The 12,811-nt window shown below is 43.7% G+C and overlaps 1 pseudogene across 1 annotated transcript; it reads left to right on the top strand.

Annotated features, from left to right (window-relative positions):
- The first annotated feature begins 751 nt into the window (after positions 1-751).
- On the top strand, positions 752-2,266 carry LOC308367069 (annotated as a pseudogene). Its single transcript has 2 exons — positions 752-1,501; positions 1,718-2,266. The product of its transcript is annotated as an uncharacterized misc_RNA (transcript).
- Positions 2,267-12,811: the final 10,545 nt, after the last annotated feature.

Consider the following 12,811-nt stretch of genomic DNA (forward strand, 5'->3'; position numbering starts at 1 on the left):
GAGTCAAAGCTAGGGTGTTGCTGTTGCAGTGGTGAGGAGAGTGCTACTTTTGGGTCTTTTATTCAAACCACTGAAGTTTGCAACGTCTCTTGGCATGATGTTCAGGTACACATTCAATTGTTTGTCTTTAGGTATATATTTTTCTACTTGGTCTAAACATAAGTGTATTCTGCAGGTTCCCTTGGATATGCCTTTACTTAATAAGTGAAATATGCTGTCAACAACTTGAACAAGGTATGAGTTGGTCTTTTTTTGTAAATTTGCATGTAGAGTGTATTTTAATTGAAGCCTTTGTTTTGTTCTAGGGTTGGAAGTTCCCCAGAGTTTTGGGTACCATGGTTTCAGGCCTGGGACTCCTGGCAGTGGCTCTGTACCCTCCATGAATGACTTCAGCTCTATCAAAGGTGAAGGTGTCCAAAGTTACAATGAACCTTTGAAGATGCCCACAGCATTGGCCCAGGTTAACCAGGCGGCCAAGATGCATCCAGTGAGCCAGGCAGCCAAGATGTCCCAGGTGCAGGCCCAGATGCCCCCATCATGGGCCCAGGTGAACCAGGCGGCCAAGATTCATCCAGTGAGCCAGGCAGCCAAGATGCCCCAGGTGCAGGCCCAGATGCCCCCAGCATGGGCACAGATGCCTCCAGTGAGCCAGGCTGCCAAGATGCCCCAGGTGCAGGCCCAGATGCCCCCATCATGGGCCCAGATGCCTCCAGTGAGCCAGGCAGCAAAGATGCCCCAGGTGCAGGCCCAGATGCCCCCGGCATGGCCCCAGATGCCTCCAGTGAGTCAGGCAGCCAAGATGCCCCAGGTGCAGGCCCAGATGCCCCCAGCATGGGCTAAGTTGCCTCCAGTGAGCCAGGCAGCCAAGATGCCCCAGGTGCAGGCCCAGATGCCCCCGGCATGGCCCCAGATGCCTCCAGTGAGCCAGGCAGCCAAGATGCCCCAGGTGCAGGCCCAGATGCCCCCAGCATGGGCCAAGTTGCCTCCAGTGAGCCAGGCAGCCAAGATGCCCCAGGTGCAGGCCCAGATGCCCCTGGCATGGCCCCAGATGCCTCCAGTGAGCCAGGCAGCCAAGATGCCCCAGGTGCAGGCCCAGATGCCCCCGGCATGGCCCCAGATGCCTCCAGTGAGCCAGGCAGCCAAGATGCCCCAGGTGCAGGCCCAGATGCCCCCAGCATGGGCCAAGTTGCCTCCAGTGAGCCAGGCAGCCAAGATGCCCCAGGTGCAGGCCCAGATGCCCCCAGCATGGGCACAGATGCCTCCAGTGAGCCAGGCAGCCAAGATGCCCCAGGTGCAGGCCCAGATGCCCCCAGCATGGGCCAAGTTGCCTCCAGAGAGCCAGGCAGCCAAGATGCCCCAGGTGCAGGCCCAGATTCCCCCAGCCCAAGTGAACCAGGCAGCCAAGATGCCCCAGGTGCAGGCCCAGATGCCCCCATCATGGGCCCAGGTGAACCAGGAGGCCAAGATTCATCCAGTGAGCCAGGCAGACAAGATGCCCCAGGTGCAGGCCCAGATGCCCCCAGCATGGGCCAAGATGCCTACAGTCAGCCAGTCAGCCAAGATGCCCCAGGTGCAGGCCCAGATTCCCCCAGCCCAAGTGAACCAGGCAGCCAAGATGCCCCAGGTGCAGGCCCAGATGCCCCCGTCATGGGCCCAGGTGAACCAGGAGGCCAAGATTCATCCAGTGAGCCAGGCAGCCAAGATGCCCCAGGTGCAGGCCCAGATGCCCATGCCCCAAGTGAGCCAGGCAGCCAAGATGCCCAAGGTCCAGGCCCAGATGCCCATGGCCCAAGTGAGCCAGACCGCCAAGATGCCCAAGGTGCAGGCCCAGATGCCCATGCCCCCAGTGAGCCAGACTGCCAAGATGCCCCCAGTGAAGCAGGCGGCCAAGATGCCCCAGGTGCAGGCCCAGATGGCCTCCATGCCGGTCGAGATGACCCTGCCTCAAATGACTCAATCCAACTCTTTAGGTAGTCTAGGCAGCTCTTCCATGGATGTCAGTGGAGAAACCACTTCTAATGGTGGTGCTGCTGAGGGTCCCTCATCAGGGCAAGAGCGCTACCTTGTGATCACAGAGCCATCAGGTTTTCAAGCGCGCTACGTGGTTAAATCCTTCAATCGTTACGTGCATGGAAAAATGGTCTTTTCCCAAACCACCTACATCCCACTGGATGTTCCAAGTGATGCTGAGCCTGCTCATGTCCCCATTTTTCTTGGACATGAAGCCCAGACTGACCAAACTGTAGACTACACTCTTTCAAAGTAGGCATGGGTTTTTCTGTATATCTGTTCATAAGTGAGTGTTGGAATTCTAATGTGTTTCTTTCTCTTCAGGAAAGGCTAGATTTGCCCAGTTGATCTTAGCCATGGAAGTATCTGTCTACTTTTGTTCTCAAATTCTGTTTCATGTGGGAGGGAGTCTTGCTTTTCTTACTTTGTCTTCTCTTTTCAGGCCCTGAACTCAAACCTAAATGGATATCAAGGATGCACTTTACATTGTGGTTCAAACAATAAAAGACTTTCTCTAAATTTGCATCTCTAATTTCTTGAAACCCTTTTATGGACTTGATGGGTAAAAGGCAGGCTATCCATGGATACCATTGAAATCCAGTGGTGGAATGTAACAAAGTATTTTTACTTCGTTACTGTACTTTACTTAAGTAAAAATAATAGTGCATACTTTTTTACTTTTACTTTGTTACATTTTGCAGCTATTATCTATACTTTTACTCTGCTACATTTCTACAATATGTGTTATTTGTTACATTTTATGAACAGTTTCGCCAAACTGTTGCCTACACAAAAATATGGATTGCGTTGCTTTAGGACGTTTCAAACAATCAGGTGGCTCTATCAGATCCAATGACAGCAGAGTGTGTATTTGGCAGCAGCACTATGGTAGCCTTGCCTGTTTTGCTTAAATATTTGACAAACAGCCTGACTAACAAACAACCTTTCAGCATGGATTCAGAGTCAGCCTCTTCTGAGGACATGTTCAAGTTCAGAGGCCCCAAGAATAACTCGTGGAGGTTTCAGTGCGTTTCCTGTCTACCTCTAAAAAGGAGTTGCTAGACTTCAACATTTGCCTTTAAATTTGGAGAAACAGGCTGTTATGCAGAGTTCTTGCAATGCTAAGTTAATGTCTATGACTTTTGCATATCGTAGGCTATGCAGTTACTTAAATGTTTTTATACTGTTATCTAGCAAAATACATGTTGACATACAGAAATAGTATCAAAATAACACGATTGTACCTTGATTATTTAACATAGTGGTAAGATAAAGGTGGTAGTTTAGCATGTCAAGCTAACGTGAAGATTTGCCTTTTTTATTGACTGGTTATTGCCTGGCATGCAAACTTAATGCCTAGTCTTGGGTTACTCAATATGTTTTTTTTTTTCTTTTTCTGCAATCAATAGAGCATAAAACTCTGCATTGACCAGTTTAACAACTCCATTTGTTTTTCTTGTTTCATATTTCCATTTTTTACACGCTTACAATTAAATAAAAGAGTAAAAGATATAAAATTGTGTCTTTATTGGTTTGGCTTAATGGTATTCACTTTGCAAATAATCCCTGGTAGATAAATTGTCATCCGCATAATTGTATGATAGAGTGTGAACAGTATTACAGACAATAGGCCCAATAAGTACAACAACCTTTCCAATTAACAAATGTTGTTGCTTATAATTATTACTAGTAGTGACATATGTAGAGGCATTTATTACCAGTCGCTATTTCTTTATCAAAATGGCACAGCCTAGACATTGAGAGACAACCCATTGCGTGAGTACTTTTACTTTTACTTTTAAAGTAAATTTAAAAGTTAGTACTTTTAACTTTTTACTTAAGTAGGATTGTTGATGTAGTACTTTTACTTTTACTTTTACTTTCATTTTCCTGGGTACTTTTACTTAAGTACTAAACGTCAGTACTTCTTCCACCACTGTATTCTAGCGGCTAATGTTGAGGTCTTGCTACATTGTTACTGTTTGTTTTGTTTAATCGTAACTGTTTAGTAAATAGTCAAACTAATTTGTGGTTGTTGTCATTCTTTCGTCAACATAGGTGAACATTATCTATTTGTGTTTGTAGCATAGACCGTATTGAAATGTGATCGGCAAGTTTCAAATAAGACACCTGACCAGAAAAAAACTAAAATCCTAGCGGAAACCCTGACACAAACACAGAAGCATCAAACACATTGGGGTGCAAGAGACAAACAAATCGATCAGGAATAGAAGAAAGGATTCACACAACACACATTTCACATATACTGACAGTTATGATACTCTTCCTCTGTCTTTTCCAAAACATTCTCCAGCCAAGAAGGTAGAGTTACCATGCCAGGGTTTCCCTCAGCAGGCATACGGTAAATTTAGCCACAGGGCTGAGATTTGAAGATTTGTGTATTTAGAAGGGCAAGAAGAGATCAAGTTGTATCAGTGTGTCATGTTGCGTCAGAGTAAACATCAACTTTCTTTCAGCCCTAAGGCAAAACTTCTAGTCAGAAGCAATACTAGCAGCAGATGTGGAGGCTTGTTTTTGTTTAAACTAATGTATTTAAACTGAACAATGGTGACTGTTATCCACTCCGCAAGGTATAATATATTAACTCTTGGATGGACAAACAAGTTATTTCAGTTGATGAACTGATTATGTTTCTTTCTATGTGACAATATCTGTCTTTCTATGCATTATGAAAAGGGTGTTCAAAATGTATATGTCCATATTAAAGATGTTCTTTTTTTTGCAGACATTGTCTAGAGAGCATAATATCTTTAAAGTGGAATTTCGAATCTCACTTTCTTTCTTTGCTTCGCTCTCTCTCTTTCTGTCTTTCTTTCTCTCTCTGTTTCTTTCTCTCTGGCCATTATCCAGCCATTTTCTCGTTTGTGATTTACAGCAACATGACAATCGTCCTGGCCGTTCTGTCGTTCTGAATGTTCCAATGAGTGAGAGAGAGAGAGAGAGAGGGACAGAGAGAGAAAAAAGAGAGAGAGAGAGAGACAGAGGGACAGAGAGATAAAGAAAGCGAGAGAGATACACAGAGGGATAGAGAGAGAAACAGAGAAAGAGAAGATGAGAGACCCCTGTGGTTGCATTACTGTTGCAGTGCAGAAGCGTGTGCTCCCCCTGCTTTGAGTGGCTGAAGTCACAGAGCTGCTATTTTTAGACACACTCCCCTGACAATAGCTGCCAAAGCCTGGACTTAGTGCTGAAGAGCCAGAAATATTGGCTGTTAATATGACCGCCATTGATTGAATCTTTGCATCATGCAATGACGATGCCTGGGACATTTATTCCATCCCATTTGTTACTGATTTACAACAGAACAGCTTGCAATTACACATTATTTTTGTCCCTTATTCCTTTCCTTTGATTTATCATACAATGGGTTAAGAGTGCTAACTGTATTTGGAGATGTTGGGGAGGGGGGGCAGAGTTTTTGTCTTGGCGTATATCGACACTTTTTTACTTGAGAAAGAGATTTTGTGAACAATGGTTTGAGACTAGACCGCCCGTCATCTTTAAGGTTCAGAGAGAAACATGGAGGCGAGGTCTGAGCCGCTTTAGCTGGAGGCGAGCCAGTTTAGCTTTGTTAAATTTAAATTTACTTTTTTGGACTCACTATTCTGATCCAATGTATCCTGGTGGGGCCTTGCAGGGACAACCTCCCAGGGGGATTTTTTCCAGTAATGCCTGTCAGTTGAACTCTGCCAAGAAAAGGCTCAAAAAGACATTTGAAATATATAAGCCAAAGAGCCGAATTCCCCTAAACCTCTTAGTCCTTCACTGAAATTGAGAAGCCATTCGAATTGTGCTGACATCACGGTAGTCATAAAAGCCTTTGTAATGAAAGACATGGAATATTGTACTTTTAATAATTGGAGACAATGATCCAAAACAAATCTGAGTAATAGCTCATATTGGTTCATAGTGTGAGACTTTGACCTTAAATTTGTTCAAAGTGGGAGACTATGAACCAATTTATAACTTTGAACCTATTTATTATAGAAACTTAACACAACAGAGAATGCAGATCCGAGGGTCGTTGAAGATGTGTGTGTGTGTGGTGAACGTCCCTTTAGCAGATCAGAGGGACGTTGAAGATGGTGTGTGTGTGGTGAATGTCTCTTTAGCAGGTAACTACAATAAGATGGTGTGTGTGTTGTGAATATCCCTTTAGCAGATCAGAGGGTCGTTGAAGATGGTGTGTAGTGTGTGTTGTGAATGTCCCTTTAGCAGATCAGAAGGTCGTTGAAGTTGGTGTGTGTGTGGTGAATGTCCCTTTAGCAGGTACCTACAATGAATATTTTCCTGTTGTTTTTTTATTCTATTTTTCTATGAATCGTTACTTCCTAGCAGCTGTCGGGCCATTGTATGCACTAATGAACAGAATTCTACACAGGACTTTCAATTTTGCCTCTATAGAACCATTCCAGGATTGGTCAGGTGATGGTAATTTTGCCTGTCAGTCACCGGTCCCCATCAGTCTGCTCAACGTACTAAGCTCTTGTCCAGGTTAATGAGCAGTGTGAAGCTTTCTGCTGATGGGCAAAAGTCTGGCTCAGAAGACTAGTGGAATGTGTGTGTGTGTGTGTGTGTGTGTGTGTGTGTGTGTGTGTGTGTGTGTGTGTGTGTGTGTGTGTGTGTGTGTGTGTGTGTGTGTGTGTGTGTGTGTGTGTGTGTGTGTGTGAAGGCGGGGGTGGGGGGGGGGGGTGTGAGCTGACAGGGGAAGAAACAGCTTAATTTGGCAGCACCCTGACACAACTCCACAGGGAGAGAGACAGAGACAGAGCAAGACAGAGAGAGAAAGATGGAGAGAGAGGGAACTCATCCCATAGTCTATCCCTAGCTTTGGGGGCGAGCATCAATCTGCCTCTGGGTGTCAGCCTGACAGTTCTCTATGTATAATGAAATAGGGTTTAAGTTCCTGGGGCCTATTAAGGTCTGCACAGTGGCAAAGGGGGTGCGGCACAATGCGGCACGCCAGGGGAACATCAGCACTACATCTTGCCAGAAAAGGTCAACTTTTTAAGCTTTTATAACGGATTACTCATGCTTAGCACTTCCTCTGTGCAGTGTTTCGCTAGACAAAACCACAGACCTTGAACGCAGACACCAAATTAACTTGCCTTCTTTACCACTTGAAATGTTTTATTCTATTTTACCACAGCTTGGTTTAATTTCCTATTGTGATGCGTTCTTTAGAACGTCAATTCAATTTTGATATTTGCACACCTATGAAATAGCTACATTTATTTTTTTACTGTATTGCACCTGCATATCAATTAGCAAAGTTTGTTGTGAAGTTTAAATTAACTGTCACGCTATAACAACATGTTACATATGTCTGAAATAGCTTTTAGTACGGTTACATTACATCTAGGCAAAGAAGCACAGGGATTCGACAAATCTAAGGCTCAACAGAATGCTGGGATAATTGCACTTCGAGGTGTAACTCCGCTCCGCTCCACTCTTCTTTGTGTCGTGGACGCATTACTGCCTTGAATATGTAATAATTTATGCTTCCCAAACACTGTGTGCTCCATTATCCCTTACTTATACCAGAAAATACTGACCTGCCATTTCAGTAGTAAAAGTAAAAGCTGAATCTCAATTGGATGAGAAGAAACCTTTTAGTTTAAAAAAAAAAACCTCAAAGACTTATCTATTCCAAGATCTATGGATTTATGTAGCCTAAACTGCCCCTCAAAAGAAATAATATAGATATTGTTATTATTATTACTGCTATTATGTTGATGTTCTCAATGATTTATTATTCTGTAATTCACTTAAGATAAAAGTGTCCACTAAATGAAATAATGGTGAACTGAGGGCTACACTAGCTGCAGCGCGGCCGTGTGTGACGCGGCGAGGTTGTCCCACCTCCAGAGTGCTCTTGGCCGTGGAAGAGGCAGTGATTTAGTGGCCATTGTCCCCTCCGCCACACAGAGCCAGGAGAGCGTGGCCTGCTTAGCACCTGAGGCCCTCCAGCCAGGGGGCCAGGCAAGATTTACGGCCAGTGGCCCAGCATCCGACACCCCGCCACACTGAGAGCGGGCAGGAGGCATTCTAGGCTAGATGGTAGGTTACTTCTCAGTGTAGTGGAAAATAACTGGTGAGCATTCAAAATAGCGCAAGGGTTTGAGTAGAGATTTTTGAATTTTGATTAGAGGTATAAGACTGATACCTCAGATAAGCTATATTGGATTTTCATGATTAGTTTTTGAAGTGTGTGTGTGTGTGTGTTCACATGAGTTTGAGTTGACCTGAGTGTGTGTCTGTATGTATGCATGTGTGTGTGTGTGCGCGTGTGTGTGTGTGTGTGTGTGTGTGTGTGTGTGTGTGTGTGTTTGTGAGTGTGTGTGTGTGTGTGTGTGTGTGTGTGTGTGTGTGTGTGTGTGTGTGTGTGTGCGTGTGTGTGTGTTGTTATTTCCCAGGCTATGCGCATCAATAAAACTACTCCAGGATGCTTCCAGAGGTGCTTCAGAGGTCCAACATCTGTTCAGCCTCTTCTGGATCACAGATCCCTCTAACAGCATTTCACCTGCATAATTAACTGCACACACCTCAAAGAAAATTGTGACACACACACACACACACTCTCTCTCTCTGTTCTTCTCTCACTCTTTTCTTTCCCTTTTTCTCTCTCTCCTCCCTTCCCCCTCTCTTCCATTTATCCATTCACCCAGAGACTCTGCTCATCGTATCCCTTTACTGTTTCAGTTTAATACAATCCCTCCCCTCTCTCCTGTTGATTCAATGATATGTTTCTTGTGGCATTATAGAAAGCAACAAACCGATCTCTATATATAGACACTACACTCAAACAAAAGGTGCAATTCACAGTGCCGTTATATTGCAGTTATTTGCTGAAGCCATTTCAGACAGATGGTCAGTCAGGGGAGTAGAGGGGCGAAGCTGAACAGGCATCAGGAACAGCCTGGGCAGGAGATCCCTGCGCCTGTACATTCGCTATAACAGCTGCAGACGGATGCCAGTCTTTTCTAGCTTCACATTTAATGCCAGTTGTGCTTCCCCCGGGGGGGGGGGGGGGTGGTGAAGACCCTCCTGGCGTGCTCAGGCATGTTTGCGTGGAGGTTTAGTGGTAATGTTAAGTTCAGGGGAGATCGTACAGGAGAGGCATGCGAAGGGGGAAGCATCATGTGACTAAGTTCTCATCCAAATGTCAGGTTGGATATTCTGGCCAGAAGCCATTTTTCTGTATTTGTTTAAACACAGCGCTGGCAGCCTTAGTAGTCAGAGCACAAGGACAGACATTCAAACTCACACTCTGTGTGTGTGTGTCTGAAACAGAGGTGTTTGTACACTCAGGGCCGTGAGCCTTTTAAGGAGATTGTGTAAAAACCAAGCCTCCTCAAAGATGCATCGCCCTGGCAACAGTGTTCTGAGCCAGAGGAGAGGCTGGTGGAATGAAGCAGTGGAAATGCAGATTCACTCACTGGAGAACAGAAGAGAAAGAGAGAGAGAGAGAGAGGGGAGAGAGAGAGAGAGGGAGAGAGAGAGAAGAGGATGAGTGCGGAGGAGATAGAGGAGGGAAAACCATTAGAGATGTAGTGGTTAACGTCACCAATCATACTGGGGCCATATTGGCAGGAAAAAGTTCAGTGGATCGCCAGTCTGTCAGCTGCAGTTCAAACAGCTAAATAGAGAGAAAGACTGGATAGTCAAAATGGTAGACAATTATTGTGCCCAGAAAACAGAAAAGTAGTTTTACCATCTTATTAAAGATCCTCAAAGAAGGAATCATTGGATTTACCTGCGGCTCATTGAGTTAATTCATCCATTGCAGCTTTAGAAATTATTTAGCTTACCTGTTGTAGCCTAAATCATTCATGAAATAGATTTCAACCTTTAGCTAGAATATTTGCTTGTTATGGCTTCAATAGTTTAAATAAAAAAAGGCTGTTTATCTGCTCGCTACAACAGCTAGCCCACATGTTTTCACCACAAAGCTAAACCTAACCAAGCTAATCTTCCAGTGCTTAATTTAAATTAAATAATAACCGTTACTTATGTAAGGTATTATAGTGAAAGAGGATAAGATGGTAAAAAAGGACAAAAACTGTCAATTCAGGTGTACCTAATCAAAAGCTTGAAAGAAGAGATATGTTTTTAGTCTGTTTTTAAAATAATACATTGTTGTGGCAGACCTTAGTTCATGGGGTAAGGGATTTCAGAGAGTGGAAGCATAGTGACTGAAGACACCACAGGCTGATTTAGAGTTCATTCTAGGTACAATGAGACCTTTACCTGATGATCTAAGGGCTCTAACTGGTCTGTATTTGTTAAGCATGTCAGCAATTTAGGAAGGAGCTAAGCCATTCATAGATTTTAAAACTACTGTACAAGAAGTATTGAAAATATAAATGTTGTTTTGCTGGACGCCAGTGAGAAGTTAAGATAGAGTGATGTATTTCAAATCGTTTGGTTTTAGTGAATACTCTGGCTGCGGCATTCTGGATAAGCTGGAGTTTATTTAACAGCTGCTTTCTCAGTCCATCAAAAAGTGCATAACAATAATCCAGTCTACTGGAAATACGCATACACAGCTTTTCGGAATCAAGCTAAGACAAGAATCAAATTCAGATTTATTTCGGAGATGATAAAAGGCAGTCTTGGAGGTATAAGAAAGATTGTCATTGAAGTTAAAATCGTCATCTAAAATCACACCCAGGTTCTTGGCATGCTCACAAGTTTTTCCTCACAGGGGGGTTAAATTCTCATTTAGCTGTGAAGATATCAGCAATGCATTGGATGAGGTCATTCACTGGGCTAAGGTTGTTTGTCGATATATGAGTGATACAACATGTTGTACTGGAGCGTATACAAATTAAACAGTGGGCCAAGAATTGACCCCTGAATGAAGAAGAAAAATTGTACAACACTACAACTACTGATTTTTTCCCGATTTTTGCTCTCATCTGTCTACCTTAATGTCTACCTCATCTGATTTAAAGATGCCAAAAGAAACAGAGAAAGATCATCTAGTAAGGTTGAAGAGAATCAGTATAGAACTGTGCCTCCAAGGCCTAAACACTGCAAGGCACGGAAAAATGGTGATTTGGTCATATCGAAGGCTGCACTAAGGTCAAGAAGTACAAGAACAGACTGAGCTAATTTTAAGATCATTGACAAAGCAGTTTCTGTACTGTGGTTAACTCTAAAACCAGACTGGTAAACATCAAGCACATTTAAAGACAGATAGACATGTTATTGTTTGTATATAACCTTTTTAGGTATTTTTCCCAGAAATGGAAGAATTGATCTGTAGTTCTTGCAAGCATCTCAATCAAGGTTACTCTTTTTCAGCAGTGGTGTTGTAATTGCATGTTTGAGACATGTGGGTAAGATTCCAGAGAGTGCCAGAGAAGTATTAACAATCTCAACGACATCATATGCCAAACAGCTGAAAACATTTGGGAACAATTTAGTAGGCATTGGGTCAAGTCCAGATGTCACAGAGCTTAACTTTTGCTCTACTTGTTGTAGTTGGCACCATTGAATAAGAGTGAAGTTGGAAAGTGTGTTCGCAGTATGGCACTTAATGGAGGTGGAGCTAGTCATATCCACTAGTCAGCCTATAATATGTGGATAACTTTACCTTTTTGTCAGTGTTTTAAAGTTCTATTTTTTGTGACGTTACCACTTTATTTCTATTCAATGGTGCAGTGAGAATGCAGATTGACTCACTGGAGAACAGGACAGATTAAAGAGAATGAGGAAAGAAAGAGAGGAAAGAGAGAGGAGAGGAGAGGAGATAGAAGACGATGATAGAGTAGGAGAGGCCAATCGAACAGAGTAGTGGGTCTTGAAATTCACTCAGTGGAGAGGAGAGGAGAAGAAGAGGGAGATGAGATAGAAGAAAAGAAGAGAGAGGAGATAGGGGAGAATAAGTGTGGAGGAGATAGAGGAAAGAAGTGAGGAGGAAATAGAGGAGAAGAAGAGAGGTGGAGAAAGAAGAGAAGTAGGGAGGAGGAGATAAAGGAGAAGAAGAGAGATGGAGAGGAGGAGAAGAAGAGAGGAGGAGATAGAGGAGAAGAGAGAGAGGAGATAGAGGAAAGTAGAGAGGGAGGAAATAGAGGAAAGAAGTCTGAGTTCCCCCCTACCAAGGCCTTCGACATGTCCTCAGTGCCAATGAATAGAACATCTCAGACAATTTATTCTATTTCTTATTCAAGGAATAAGTAATCAATTAGAAACATCAGCGACCAATGCCTTTTTCTTGGTTTGTTTTATACAACATCATGCTAGATTCCAGCAACCTTAAGCAGGGTAAGTTCACTTTACTGGGAAAATTCTGTACGTCCAAACCACATCTTGCTGATGTTAACAAATTAATGATTTATAGGATGTTTCTAATCTCGTAGTGCCATTGCAGGTTTAGGCTATCACTTGCAGCATGGATTACACAAGAAAGGTGAGTTTAAAATGATCTAGTGCAAAAAGGATCACTAGTTCTTCCGAATCCGCATGGATGAGGATGAGTTCTCAAAAGAGTCTCTTATGGATGCGAAACCTTTGTAAAACACAAAGGAACAACATGCATTGTCGTGTAAACAGCCCCTCAGAAAGGAGGGGAGAGGAGGAACGGAGATAGACCATGAGTGTGGAGATGGGAGCAGAGAGAAGAGATAGAAGAGGAAGAGGGTAGAGAAGGATGTTCAGTGAGCATGCATGCATTCAGTAATAGAGGGGAGGACAGAGAGAGAGAGGAGGAGAGGAGAGGGTAAGAGAGAGAGAGAGAGAGAGAGAGGAGGAGGAGGAGAGGAGAGGGTGAGAG

The sequence above is a fragment of the Sprattus sprattus genome, assembly GCF_963457725.1.
Source record: "Sprattus sprattus genome assembly, chromosome: 6".
NCBI lineage: Eukaryota > Metazoa > Chordata > Actinopteri > Clupeiformes > Clupeidae > Sprattus > Sprattus sprattus.